At 36.7% G+C, this 13,846-nt stretch overlaps 1 protein-coding gene across 1 annotated transcript in view; it reads left to right on the forward strand.

Moving 5' to 3' along the window:
* The window catches only part of LOC113178419 (TSC22 domain family protein 1-like), a gene marked incomplete at its 5' end in the record, with an annotated part of 97,521 nt that overhangs the window by 45,956 nt on the left and 37,719 nt on the right, over nucleotides 1–13,846 (forward strand).

Here is a 13,846-nt window from a genome sequence, read left to right on the forward strand (position 1 = left end):
CTTTCACCTCTTTTGTTAGGTTGATTCCCAAGTATTTTATTTTTTGGGGGGATATTGTGAATGGAGTAGTTGTCCTCATTTCCGTTTCAGAGGATTTGTCGCTGATATACAGGAATGCCTTTGATTTATGCGTGTTGATCTTATATCCTGCCACTTTGCTGAATTCATTTATTAGCTCTAATAGCTTCTTTGTAGACCCTTTTGGGTCTGCTAGGTATAGAATCATATCATCTGCAAATAGTGATAATTTAAGTTCTTCTTTTCCTATTTTTATGCCTTTAATTTCTTTTGACTGTCTAATTGCTCTGGCCAGTGTTTCTAGGACTATGTTGAACAGAAGTGGTGAGAGAGGGCATCCCTGTCTTGTACCAGATCTTAGAGGGAATGCCTTCAATTTTTCTCCATTCAGAATGATGCTGGCCTGTGGCTTATCATAGATTGCTTTTACAATGTTGAGGTATGATCCTGTTATCCCTAATTTTTCTAGCGTTTTGAACATAAAGGGATGCTGTACTTTGTCGAATGCTTTTTCTGCATCTATTGAGATGATCATATGGTTCTTATTTTTAAGTCTATTGATGTGGTGAATAACATTTATTGATTTCCGTATATTAAACCAGCCTTGCATCCCAGGGATGAATCCTACTTGATCATGATGTATAATTTTTTTGATATGTATTTGAATCCGATTCGCCAGAATTTTATTGAGGATTTTTGCGTCAAGGTTCATTAGAGATATTGGTCTGTAGTTTTCCTTCTTTGAAGTGTCTTTGTCTGGTTTCGGAATCGGGGTGATGTTGGCCTCGTAGAATGAATTTGGAAGTTCTCCCTCTTTTTCTATTTCCTGAAATAGCTTGAAAAGCATTGGTGTTAGTTCCTCTTTAAAGGTTTTGTAAAACTCTGCTGTAAACCCATCCGGTCCTGGGCTTTTCTTAGTTGGTAGTCTTTTGATGGTTTCTTCTATTTCCTCTATTGTTATTGGTCTGTTTAGGTTGTCTATATCCTCCTGGCTCAATCTGGGCAGATCATAGGACTCAAGGAATTTATCTATGCCTTCACTATCTTCTATTTTATTGGAGTATAAGGATTCAAAGTAATTTCTGATTATCTTCTGTATTTCTGAAGTGTCTGTTGTGATATTGCCTTTTTCATCCCGTATGCTAGTAATTTGGGTTCTCTCTCTTCTTCTCTTCGTTAGCATGGCTAAGGGTCTGTCAATTTTATTTATTTTTTCAAAGAACCAGCTTTTAGTTTTGTGGATTTTTTCAATTGTTTCTTTTGTTTCAATTTCATTAATTTCAGCTCTGATTTTAATTATTTCTTGCCTTCTACTTCTTTTGCTGTTGTTTTGCTCTTCTTTTTCTAGGATTTTGAGATGAAGTATGAGATCATTTATTTGTTGGTTTTTTCTTTTTTTGAGGAATGAACTCCAAGCAATGAATTTTCCTCTTAGAACTGCTTTCAATGTGTCCCATAGATTCCGATATGTTGTGTCTGTGTTTTCATTTAACTCTAGGAATTTTTTAATTTCCTCCTTGATGTCTTCTAAAACCCATTGATCACTCAGCAACCTATTGTTCATTCTCCAGGTGATGCTTGCTTTTTCCTTTCTTCTTTTATCATTGATTTTCAGTTTCATTCCATTATGATCAGATAAGATGCATGGTATTATCTCTACCCCTTTGTATTGTCTAAGAGTTGCCCTGTGACATAGTATATGGTCTATTTTTGAGAAGGTTCCATGTGCTGCTGAGAAAAAAGTGTAGCTACTTGATGTTGGGTGGTATAGTCTATATATGTCAATTAAGTCTAGGTTGTTAATTGTGTTATTGAGTTCTATAGTTTCCTTATTTAACTTTTGTTTGGAAGATCTGTCCAGTGGTGAGAGAGGTGTGTTGAAGTCTCCCATGATTATTGTATGGTGGTCTATTAGACTCTTGAACTTGAGAAGAGTTTGCTTGATGAACACAGCTGCACCATTATTTGGGGCATATATATTTATGATTGTTATGTCTTGTTGGTGTATGGTTCCCTTGAGCAGTATGAAGTGTCCTTCTTTGTCCCTTTTGATTAGCTTTGGCTTGAAATCTATTTTATTAGATATGAGTATGGACACTCCTGCTTGTTTCCACGGTCCATATGAGTGATATGATTTTTCCCAACCTTTCACCTTCAGTCTATGTATATCTTTTCCTATCAAATGCGTCTCCTGTAGACAGCATATTGTTGGGTCTTGTTTTTTGATCCATTCTACTAGCCTGTGTCTCTTAATTGGTGAGTTTAAGCCATTAACATTTAGGGTTATTATTGAGATATGGTTTGTTCTTCTATCCATGTTTGTTTATTGATGTTACTAAACCTGATTTGTTGTCCTCTTTGACTACTTTCCCCCCTTTACTGTCCTACCTCCCATTGTTGGTTTTCAATGTTATTTTCCATTTCCTCTTCCTGTAATGTTTTGCCAAGGATTTTTTGAAGAGATGGTTTTCTAGCTGCGAATTCTTTTAACTTTTGTTTATCGTGGAAGGTTTTAATTTCATCTTCTAACCTGAAGCTTAATTTCGCCGGATACAAGATTCTTGGTTGGAATCCATTTTCTTTAAGCGTTTGAAATATGTTATTCCAGGATCTTCTAGCTTTTAGAGTCTGTGTTGAGAGATCAGCTGTTATTCTGATTGGTTTACCCCTAAATGTAATCTGCTTCCTTTCCCTTGTAGCTTTTAAAATTCTCTCCTTATTCTGTATGTTGGACATCTTCATTATAATGTGTCTAGGTGTGGATCTCTTATGATTTTGCACATTCGGCGTCCTGTAGGCTTCTAGGATTTGGGATTCTGTCTCATTCTTCAAGTCTGGGAAGTTTTCTTGTATTATTTCACTGAATAGATTGCTTAATCCTTTGGATTGGAGCTCTGTGCCTTCCTGTATCCCAATGACTCTTAAGTTTGGTCTTTTGATATTATCCCATAGCTCTTGAATGTTCTGCTCATGGTTTCTTAGTTGACTTGCTGAGCTATCTATGTTCTTTTCAAGTTGAAATACTCTGTCTTCATTGTCTGATGTTCTATCTTCTAAGTGATCAACTCTGCTGGTAGTATTCTCAATTGAGTTTTTAAGTTGGTTTATTGTTTCCTGCATCTCTAGTATTTCTATTTGTTTGTTTTTTATTACCTCTATCTCCCTGTGAAATTGATCTTTTACTTCCTGGATTTGTTTGTCAATATGATCTTTCATTGTCTGATTTTGCTGTCTCATGTCTTCCTTGAGACTCCAGATCATCTGAAGCATGTATGTCCTGAGCTCTCTATCTGACATTCCATCTGTTGCAGCTATTACCTCTTCTAAAGTTGAGTTGACCTGCATTGCCTGTGGTCCTTTCTTTCCTTGTCTTTTCATACTGCTGGCGTTTCTTTCTGCTTGGTGAAATTGTTGTGTCTTTGATATTTTCCCCCTCTATTTAATTATATTGCTCTTGTATAGTTGAAAAATCACCCTTTCAGGGCAGGTAGTGGCTGTGATCCTCCTCCAATTAGTGTGATACTGGGGAGGAGAGATATTAGAAGGGGAGGGAAGAAGTCACTAAAGAGAATGAGTGTAGGCAGGTAGAATTCAAGGAAGGTGGAATAGGAAAATTGAAAGAAGTGAGAAGACAAAAGAAGAAAAAAAAAGTGAAAAGAAAGAAAGAAGAAACGAAAAAAAAAATAAAAATTTAAAACCAAAAAAAAAAAGAAAAAAGAAAAAAGAAAAAAAAGAAAAAATTTTTTTAATGATAGTAAAAAAATGGAAATTAAAGTTTAAAAAATAATAGTAATACTAATAAAATAAAAAGAATTTAAAAAAATTGAAACCATTAATAGGAACGTTAAAGAACAACAACTACATCAACAACAAAAAGTGAAAATAAAATTAAAAAAAAATACTAATAATAATCATTAAAAAAAAATAATAATAATAATAAATGCAGTCATATAGCTCGATTAACTTCTCATCCAGTTGGTGGAGCTATGCCCACTGGGCCAGGCTTCTCTTCTTGATAGGTGGGAACCAATCACTGTGCCTCAGCTCTTCTTCCCAGACTGTGTGGGTCTCTAATCCTGAGTGCCTAGGGCCTTCTCTTGTGGTTCCTCAAGCCAGGCCCCGCTCACCTGTGACACTCACCACAATACTGACTACACGCCAGGTCTGCTGCTCCTGGGAGCCCTGTTTTCATGGGTGCCTGGGCACACCCTTTCTGTTTGCCTCCCTCAGACCCTAAGTTTGTAGGGCTTGGGGCTGAGGGCCCCCAGCGAATTTGTTTGCCCTCAGGTAGCAGCAACTCCCCTGATAGCTGGTGCAAGGGACCTGTTGTCAGCACTGGTGATAGCAATAGCTGGGATTTCTGCGCAGCTAGTCCTGCGTCACTCCTGATTCCCTGGGTCTGGCTGTGGTGCTCAGTTGGCTTTTACCTCTTTGAGTTCAGGCGGGCCGACTAGTTATTTCAGCAGGATCATTACTGTTGAGTCACATGAAGCAGGCGAACCTGAGCTAGAATGCAGCCAATTCGGGCTCGGTGTGTTCTGAGAAGGCTAGACCGTTCGCCCGGGGTCCACTTCAGCTCAACCGTGCCTAGTGGTCCTGAGCAAACAGTATTTTGACAGTTTACTTCTCCCGATGCCCGTGCAGTTGAAGGGGTTAGAGACTTGATCTCTCCGCGTCCGCCGCCATGTTGGATCATTTAGATTTTAAATTGTCACTCATCTTATCAGCTGTTCCATTTTACTCGGCGGTTAAGAGTCTGTTCTAAGGTGCTCCGCGGAAAGCGGTGGCGGCAGCGGCGGTGGCTGCAGCGGCGGCGGCGGCGGCGGCGGCAAAGCTGTGGCCTTCAGGACCCCCGTGGAGGGGGTGCGGGCTGGGGGAGGGGAGGCAGCGCCTCGGGGCCCGTGCGGGCAGAGTACTGGGCACGCGAGAGAGCGGGTGGGGTGGGGGAAAGAGATTGAGATCTAGATTTAGGGAGTGAGAGTGGGAGGAGAGATGGCGGGGGAGAGGCGAAGCGGAGAGGAGGAGAGGGGAGTGAGAAGGGGCCCAGGGAGCCCGGCAGCTCGGGGGCTGCAGCCTTACTGCTCGCGCTGAAGTCGTGGCGGATTCACTCCATCTATGCCCTTTTCTTGACATGGTGCTGAATCCTTGTCGACAGATCTCCTTTAATGATCTTTACTTCTTCTTTTAAGAAGCAGCAACATACGCTGCGGTGGCGGTGGCGCGGAGTACAGAGCGGCTCACTCATTCCCCGCCGCCATCTTGTCATGTCACCGCTTGGTTACTTTTCATGTATGCTGTTTGGCCATTCTGACTCCCAAGTCAGAGCCTGGGGTAGCCAGTTATAATAGCTCCACTGACCTGTTGTTTTTATAATCTTGGATAGATTGAAGAGTAACACAAGTTGTGAAAAATTTGCAAATATATCAAGTCAAATGCAATATATAAATGTTAGGTCATTACCACACTTAAAAGAAGTTTCTGTGGACTTTTTACTGAAAATCCATAATTTCAGGAAATCTTGTGTGACTTTTATATTTTTTTATTCCTTTTTTTCCTTCATGCTTATACACAGATAGTAGTATTTTTTTATTTGTTAAGTAAAATTGCCTCCTTTGGCCAAATATGCAAAAAAACTCATGGAATATTTTCTTATATGATCAGTCTGATTTTTTATTTCAGAATTAGGATACAGATTAATTGAGATGAGAGAGGACTAAAAAATTTAAGTGATCTCTTTCATTGAAAAGAGTAGCAGGAGGGCTGGGATTGTGGCTCAGTGGTAGAATACTTTCCCTGTATCTTATTCTCTCCTACTCTAGTTTTATACTTTCTTAAGCTATTGTTTGCCCTTTTGGGGTTTTCTCTAAATTATTATGTTCTTTTTGATGTGGAAATAGAGCCCTTATATTGTTGTTTTAGTAGCTGGTTAAATACCATAAGTAACCACTAACATAAATTATAATAATGGACTTTTAATGTGTCTTAATATTGTATAAGATTTGGTTTTGTTTAGATTTTTGTGCTATTCTTGTATTCATTACTATTTGTAGGCTTGTAGATGATTGATTGGAATAGATGTTCCCTCTAACTGAAAGTCATGTGAGCCAGAATATATCTTGGACATTTACTATAAAATTATCACAAAGGACTCAGAAGACTTATTAGAAATGTATGCTTGCTGCTTTATTTTCTTGGACAAACTGCTTTTTCCATAGAGATTAAATGAGACATTTGTGACATAGAGTTTGCAGAGATGTATTTTCTATTGTTCAGTATCTTTCTAAAAATGTATATATGTAAAATAGTTGTTTGTTAAAATGTAAGTTGAACAAAAACAGGTGCTTCACTAAGTGATAGTAATTGATCATTATTGTGTAATGATTTCTGTATATTTTATATTCTTATTTGTTAAAGTGATTGACCCATTTAAAATGATGATTATATTTTGATTATCTGGTTATGTTTCAACCACTTTCTCCTTTCCCCTAGCAGAAGACCTTTAGCAGAATTTATTCCTGGTCTCTGCTTTTGTCCTCCCTCCATTCAGACTATACTGTGTCCAGAATTACCTTTCTAAAATTACCTTGGTGGGCAGGCCACTCCCTATATTAAACCCCTCACTAACTGCTCCCATTTCCTAGAGGCAGGTTTGATATTTAACTGGTTTGTAAATACCAGTTAAGGTGAACCGACTGTTTTTAACGGAATCTATTCTAATTGCCTGGGCTCATATTGCTGTTAAGTAAATTTCCAATTCTTTACCAAAAAGTGTTTTCAAGAGGGGATTGGCAGATCTCTGAATGAATATGTCTCTGCCTTCATTTATTACCATTCTGTAATCTTCTTTTTTTTTTTAATATTTCTTAGTTGTAGTTGGACAGAATACCTTTATTTTATTTATTTATTTTTATGTGGTGCTGAGGATTGAACCCAGGGCCTCGTACATTCAAGGCGAGTGCTCTACTGCTGAGCCACAACCCCAGCCCCACCATTTTGTAATCTTCTCAGATGTCCTTACTTTTCAGGCATCTTCCAAAAGATTCTTTGACCTCTTGCCTCTGAACATGTTCTTTATTTTCCTTGGTAGGTTTATTCTGGTCTAACTAATGATTTTAAGATTATTCTTAAAGATTTAATTTAGGAGAAAATTCCTTTGTGAAATCTTTCCTGCTGCCCCTCTTCATTTTACCTCCTCCTGTGTCTTGTGGTGCCTGCCAGACCTTAGCCAGCACACTTCTCACTTTGCTGTATGTTGTTGCCTGCAGATCTACCTTCTGAATTATGGGCTGTCACAGTGCTTAGCTCAGGTAGGCACTAAAGAAATATTTAAGTGTATCAAAAGAAGTTAGGTTTTTGAGTCAAATCTTCCACTTACCAGCAGGGTGGGAGTGAAGAAATTAATTTTGCATCATCTTAGTGATAATATATACTATTCATGTATGTACTATTCATATATATACTATTCATATATGCAATGATAATAGAGATGAGCTGAGTAGTTAGTGAGATAATGTGTATCATACTCATTAATTACATTGATGAGTATATAGCTGTTCAATACGTGTTCCATCCTGCTAGTTAAATTTGGTTTAAAACATTTGTTTTTCTTTCTCTTTGAACTTTAATTTATAACAAGAATCTTTTTGTATCTGAAAACATGTCTCTTTTGGTGCTCTTTGATAAAATTAGATGAGTTCTATCATTCTTGCTGCGAAGAAAAACTATTCCTCACAAATTTCTACTAATATAGAATTTCTGATACGAAAGTGTTTTTTAGAGGAAGGGTTGCTTTACTCTTCAGAGCTCCCCAGTGACTAGCACCATCCAGGCTCAAAGTATTTGTGAAATAAATATTTGTGGAAAGGAGCTCTGGTGGCAGAGAAAGACTATCTCCCTTTCCTTGTTTTGGAAGGTCACTTGTGCTCCTGCCAGAGCAGTAGACACCAAAATCACAGTAGGGGCAGGAGTCTCCCTCCTTAGTCTTTCCTAGGAGAAGCCAAGTGCCAGAGCCAGCCCTGGAGAGAGGACAAGAACTGCAACACAGTTTGGAACATCCAATAAATGGAAAAAGAAGAGTTTCTCTTTAAAGACATAAACAAAATATATTAGGAATTACTTTCTGATCTAATTAATCATGGCCCAGAGATCAAAGCAAACCTTGAGTTGTTCTTTTACCAAACAGTGGAATCACTTATGAGTTGCATACTTATTCTGTGTTAGTGAAAAGGGCAACAAATTGTTACAAATGTGATTTTCATAGTTAAAAATTTCTTTTGGAAGTAATCTGTAACAATAGTTTTTATGTTAGGTCATTCTCAAGAAACTAACTTTCTACTTTAAAACGTATATGTAGAAATGTGTGGATCTTTTTTGTTTAGGTAGTTTAAAACACAACATAACCTTAGTTACTATAGAAACTGCCAAGTTCATAACAATATTATAAAATAGGTATTATCCCCATTGTATATAAGAAGAAATGGTTTTTGGAAATTTGAGTTATGGTTCATCTCCAAAGCTCAACTTTACTCTTCAGAGCAGCATGAAACAGCACTGATCAGGAAGTTCCAATTGGATTTCTGAATTTAAATGACTAAGAAAATCAGAAATGCTTTTAAGGTTTGTTTAGAAGTGATACTTTAATTAAAGAAGTGATACTGAAATTAAAAAGAAGTCAGCATGATTTTAGCTTTCTTCACTTGCCTAGCATGCATGAGACCCTGAATCCAATTCCCAGCACTGCAAAAAGAGAATATGAATACATTTTGCTTGCATCAGAATCATAGTGAGAAATTTAGAGGATCAAATTCAATAGATGCAGTGACTTAGAGCTAATCAGGATTCATTGATCTGTTAGAAAAGTGAAAGAAAATCCTAAAACTTTTTCTAATTTGATATAAGTGGATCTCAAAATCCTTGGAAAGTTGGTTTTCTAAGTTTATGCAATAATATAAAACCTTTAGATCTTGGACTTACATAAGATGCACTTATAGTCAGTACCACTTTTATCATAATTAAAATTTTAATTCAATATGTAGCCAACTTCTTCAATTAACTTCTGAATCACTGCTGGAAATTCTTTTGTAGGTTCCTTTACCTATGTTCTCGTTTCCTCCTATTTCTGAAGGCATTGGAAATGATAGAGATATGTGAAACTACTAAACTAGCCATTACAGGCACTAAAAAAAGCAACTTCTGTAGGATTTGACAATTTTCATTTAGTCTCTAGATAGATAGAGCTTTCTTGTTATGACAGTTTATTCCTGATTTATTTTTCTTTTCTGTCCACTTTTCAATACGTATTTTCAACATTCTTTTTGTTTCTTCTGTTTCTCTAGGTGTGGTTCTTATTGACTTTGAAATTGCTCCTACAATAGATATTCCTTTTATTTGAATTCACTGTTTTTGATGGCAGGCAACCTGAATTCCTTTATGCCTATTCCACTGGAGATGGCACATTTTCTCTCAGTTCTTTCAAAATGACACATTTCTGCCTTCTCAATAATTAAAATATTTTCTTTGCATCCACTATTTGATGTTTTGAAACAAGGAAATTAGCCATGTCTGAGATGTTAAATGAGTGATGTAGAAAAGTTAACTTTCGTAGAGTAGCAAAACTAATCTTGTGGGATAAGCGTAGTAAACTGAGATAGCTTGTGTATGGTGTGTGTGTGTGTATGTGTGTGTGTGTGTTTCTGCAGATCTGAGTATGGTTTCTTTCGTCTAGTTCTTATGGCTGAAATCACACATAAGCAAATGGGAAATGTACATGATGGTCATAGTGTTTTCTACCATACAAATTGTGTTGAAACAAATTGTATTTTTCAAATAGGCTTTATAGTGAGCAAATTGCACTAGATAGGCTCTGTTACTTTAAAAAAGTGCAATGATCTGTAGTTCTAGAAAATTTCTTGAATTATTTTATTATATTCCCTCTCCTCCATATTTTCTTCTGTTTCCTTACACTTCTATCATTAAGATATTAGCATTCTAAACAACTATTCTTTATTTTCTTTCCCTTTTTGACATTTTGTTACAGTTGCTGAAATGCTTTACTTTCTATGAAATTTCACTGGTGCTCCCAGAATATCAAATTTTTCCATATCCAGGAGCTCTTTTTGTTGTTCTGAATGTTGTCCTCCTCCTCTATCTCCTATTTTATTCATATAGTTTTAGTACTTACAAAAGTTTTTTCAATTTACTGCACTGTACCTGTTGGCGCAGTTAATTGCAAAACATTGGGGCCCTGTCTTATATAGACTCTCATCTCATCTGCACCTTTCACTTTGAGAAGCACAGGCATTGAAAATATTGGATTCTGGGCTGCGGATGTGGCTCAAGCGGTAGCGTGCTCACCTGGCATGCGCAGGGCACTGGGTTCAATCCTCAGCACCACATAAAAAATAGGATAAAAAGATGTTGTGTTTCCACTGAAAACTAAATAAATATTAAAAAACTCTCTCTAAAAAAAAAAAAAAAAGAAGAAAGAAAATATTGGATTCTTCAATATATTTCAGCCATCTTCTGGACCTTCTTTATTGCTTGCTTAGGTTCCAGCTTTTAAAACTGCTGAAATTGACATCTCTCCTATTTTTACTCTATCCTCATGTGTTTAAAACTGGATTGTCTTATCTCTTTAGTGTGTATACATAAAAACAGATAAATGTGTGTGTGCCATCTACCACATATAGTCAGAAGTAGCTTTAAGCAGCCGTGTAATAAAGCAAATTCTCTTTGAGAATCTCATGGCCACATGAAACTATCCAAACCATGACTAAGAAAAGCACTATAGTTGCATATCTGGTTCTTAAAACTTTGTAGGCAGACGATTCTACAGAGGGTCATTATTCATTTGTACTTCCAGACAGGAAAAGATTTTGAATTATTATTGGAAGGTAAAAAGCTCCCCAGAATAATTTTTGAAGAAGTTACTGTATAATATAAGATATATTTTTTCTATCTATAATGCCTACTACTATTAAGTACACATAGTACTGCTTCAATGTACTGTGTAACATAATGATAGTCTCAGTAAATATGCCTTTTAGAATATTGAGACAGCAAATCCAGAGAGATCTCTTGCCTCATAATTGGTTTCAGCACATTCCCATGATGCTTCATGCTGGCTTGAACTTCTTGGGGTCCCTGAGTATCAGAGGAGCATTTCCTCTTGCTCATTTGAAAAGCATTTCCATGATTAATCTATCATTCTTTCAGGTCTTTGCTCTCATACCTTGCTTTCTCACAGAGGACTTCCTTGAAAACAATCTAAAATTGTCATCCTCTCTGATCTTCATATCTCTGATTCCATTCTTCATCTCCCTAGTATTCCTCACTATCTCATGTACTATATGCGTACTTATTGGCCTTGTTTACTTTTTCAACACCACTCAAATGTAAGTTCCCCCACTTCAGAGACTTCCATCCATTTTGTTCACTACTGAATCCTCAGTGCCTTGAATAGTGCTTGGCAAAAAAGGGGTGCTCAATACATATTTCTTGGGCTTTCATCTCTTTGAAAACTATTTTAATTATTCAGTGATAAGTCTTTCAAAAACTATTAACAAAATGTGTGGCATCTGATATGTTATACTTAGAAATGTATTTATTTTTCTCTAAATTTAGGTCTTAACTGTGTTACCCAGGCTAGCTTTGAACTCATGTGCTCAAGTGATCCTCCCACCTCAGACACCCAGTAGCTGGAACTAAAGGCATTGCAAAAGTATTTTTTACTTTTCATAGTGGTGATGAATATGTGCATGCTGAAGTCACACAACTTCTTTGTACATTGGTTTATTCGCCTGTATAAATGGGATAATATGGGTACCTAGAGGGTTGTCAAGAGGATTAAATGAGTTGATATATGTAATAGGTTTAGAATAGCAGTTGGCAAATAATAAGGATAACTAGGTGTTTTTTGTTATTATTACCATTTTGATCATAATTACTGTCAAACACCACTTGGGACACATTGGTAAATAAAAAGAGTAGGAAAGCTCTTGCCCTTGTCTGTACTTTCTAGTGGAAGAAGGCAGACAATAACACAAGGATTAAGCAGATGGCAATGACTTTTAACAATTTCAGTTTAAAGAGGTTACCCCTTATCCAGTGGTGGGGTCAGAAGGACCATACAGGGTTTCAATGGTATTGATCATGTTCTTAGTTTGGTGGTGTGTTTGTGGGTGTTTGTTCTACCATTATGCTTCCTGACTTATATGTATGTTACATATATATTGTGTGCTTTAAGTACTTCTTTTAAAATAACATTTACTGTCCAAAGCATAATTCAGTATTAAAAGAGATTTATCCTTCTTAGGTAAGAAACATGGTTTTTCCCCTTTTTTTTTTTTTTTTTTTTTTTTGCAGGGGGAGGCTACCAGAGATTGAACTCAGGGGCATTCAACTGCTGAATTGCATCCCCAGCCCTTTTTTGTATTTTATTAGAGACAGGGTATCACTGAGTTGCTTAGCACCTTGCTGAGGCTGGCTTTGAACTCTTTGATCCTCCTGCCTCAGCCTCCCAAGCCTCTGGGTTTACAAGCGCGTGCCACTGCACCTACTTGAAACTTGGTTTTTAAAAAATATTGTACCTAACATCTCTTTCTCCGTCAAATTTTAAAAGAAGTTAAAGTTTTTCTTATAATTAATTCTGTTTTTACTAACTATGTATTTGAGGTATTCAGTTTTATGTAAATTGTGCAGAATTATCCTAACTCAGTGTAAGTAGTAGGTGATGGGACTTATACCTTATCACTGACACCAACTTACTGGCCTTTGCAAACATCTTGTTTTATCCAAGTAAATGTGCTTGAACTTTAAAATATTTAATTTGTATAATGGAACAAAGGATTTAATTCTCTTTACATCAGACTAAACTAGATTAATCATTTTATACTTTACCTTCAAGCCAATTACAAAAACATTAAGTCAAAGCATATTCAATTAAATACATTTTATTAGAAACAGCTGTAACAGTCTGATAAATCACTGTTTAAGATATTAATTGTCAAAGTGTCTAACCATAACAACTGTATATAATATGCATTATATTAAGGATATGCATAATTGTTTTTACTAAATTGAGTCATGCATGTCTGGGATATCTATAGATAGCTCGCCTTGGGTTCTGGTTGATATTTGAACCATGTTGTAAACCACTGCTGCCTGTCTTGAGTTTGGTTCTTGACTATGACATTTATTAGGTGTTTTGTTTCCTTGGGTAGGTTGTCTAACCACTCAAATCCTCGGATTTCTTTTAATTTTAAGATGAAGAAAATAACAGTACTTACTACCTCAGAGTTGTTGTGAGAGTTAAATGAGATAATGTATGTATTACAATTTATTGAGAAGTCTCAACTTTTAGGGATATGAATATCTAGCACTTTTATGTTTCCAATAATCACCACCAACTTTGTCCTTTGGAATCTTCTCCTTTCTGCTAAATAGTAGGGCTGTTTCACTGTATCTCCTCAATTTAGTTCTGTGACTTTTCAGATACTTCTGGTTACTTAAAAAGGCTCATCTTGATATAATAACTTTTTAATATGTTATTTGCTTCAAAGTTCTCCTGCCAACACAGGCAAAACTTAGTTCTAGCACTTTGGAATAGACACAGTGGGACCTGGGTCCATTCCCTATGTATCTGCCTCCTGCCCCACATTCTGGACAAGCACCTTTGGTGTGGCCTGGTATGTCAGAAGAGGGGAAAAGCAGAGGTGTCCCAGTCCTCTTCATGGACAACCACAGTGCTATTTTACTCTTCATGTGTAGGCTGAAGATGGATGTGTGGCCTTAGCAGGCCACACAAATAATGAACTATGTCCTTGTAGCT

This window comes from Urocitellus parryii, chromosome 2 (genome assembly GCF_045843805.1).
Source record: "Urocitellus parryii isolate mUroPar1 chromosome 2, mUroPar1.hap1, whole genome shotgun sequence".
NCBI classification, from domain to species: Eukaryota; Metazoa; Chordata; class Mammalia; order Rodentia; family Sciuridae; genus Urocitellus; species Urocitellus parryii.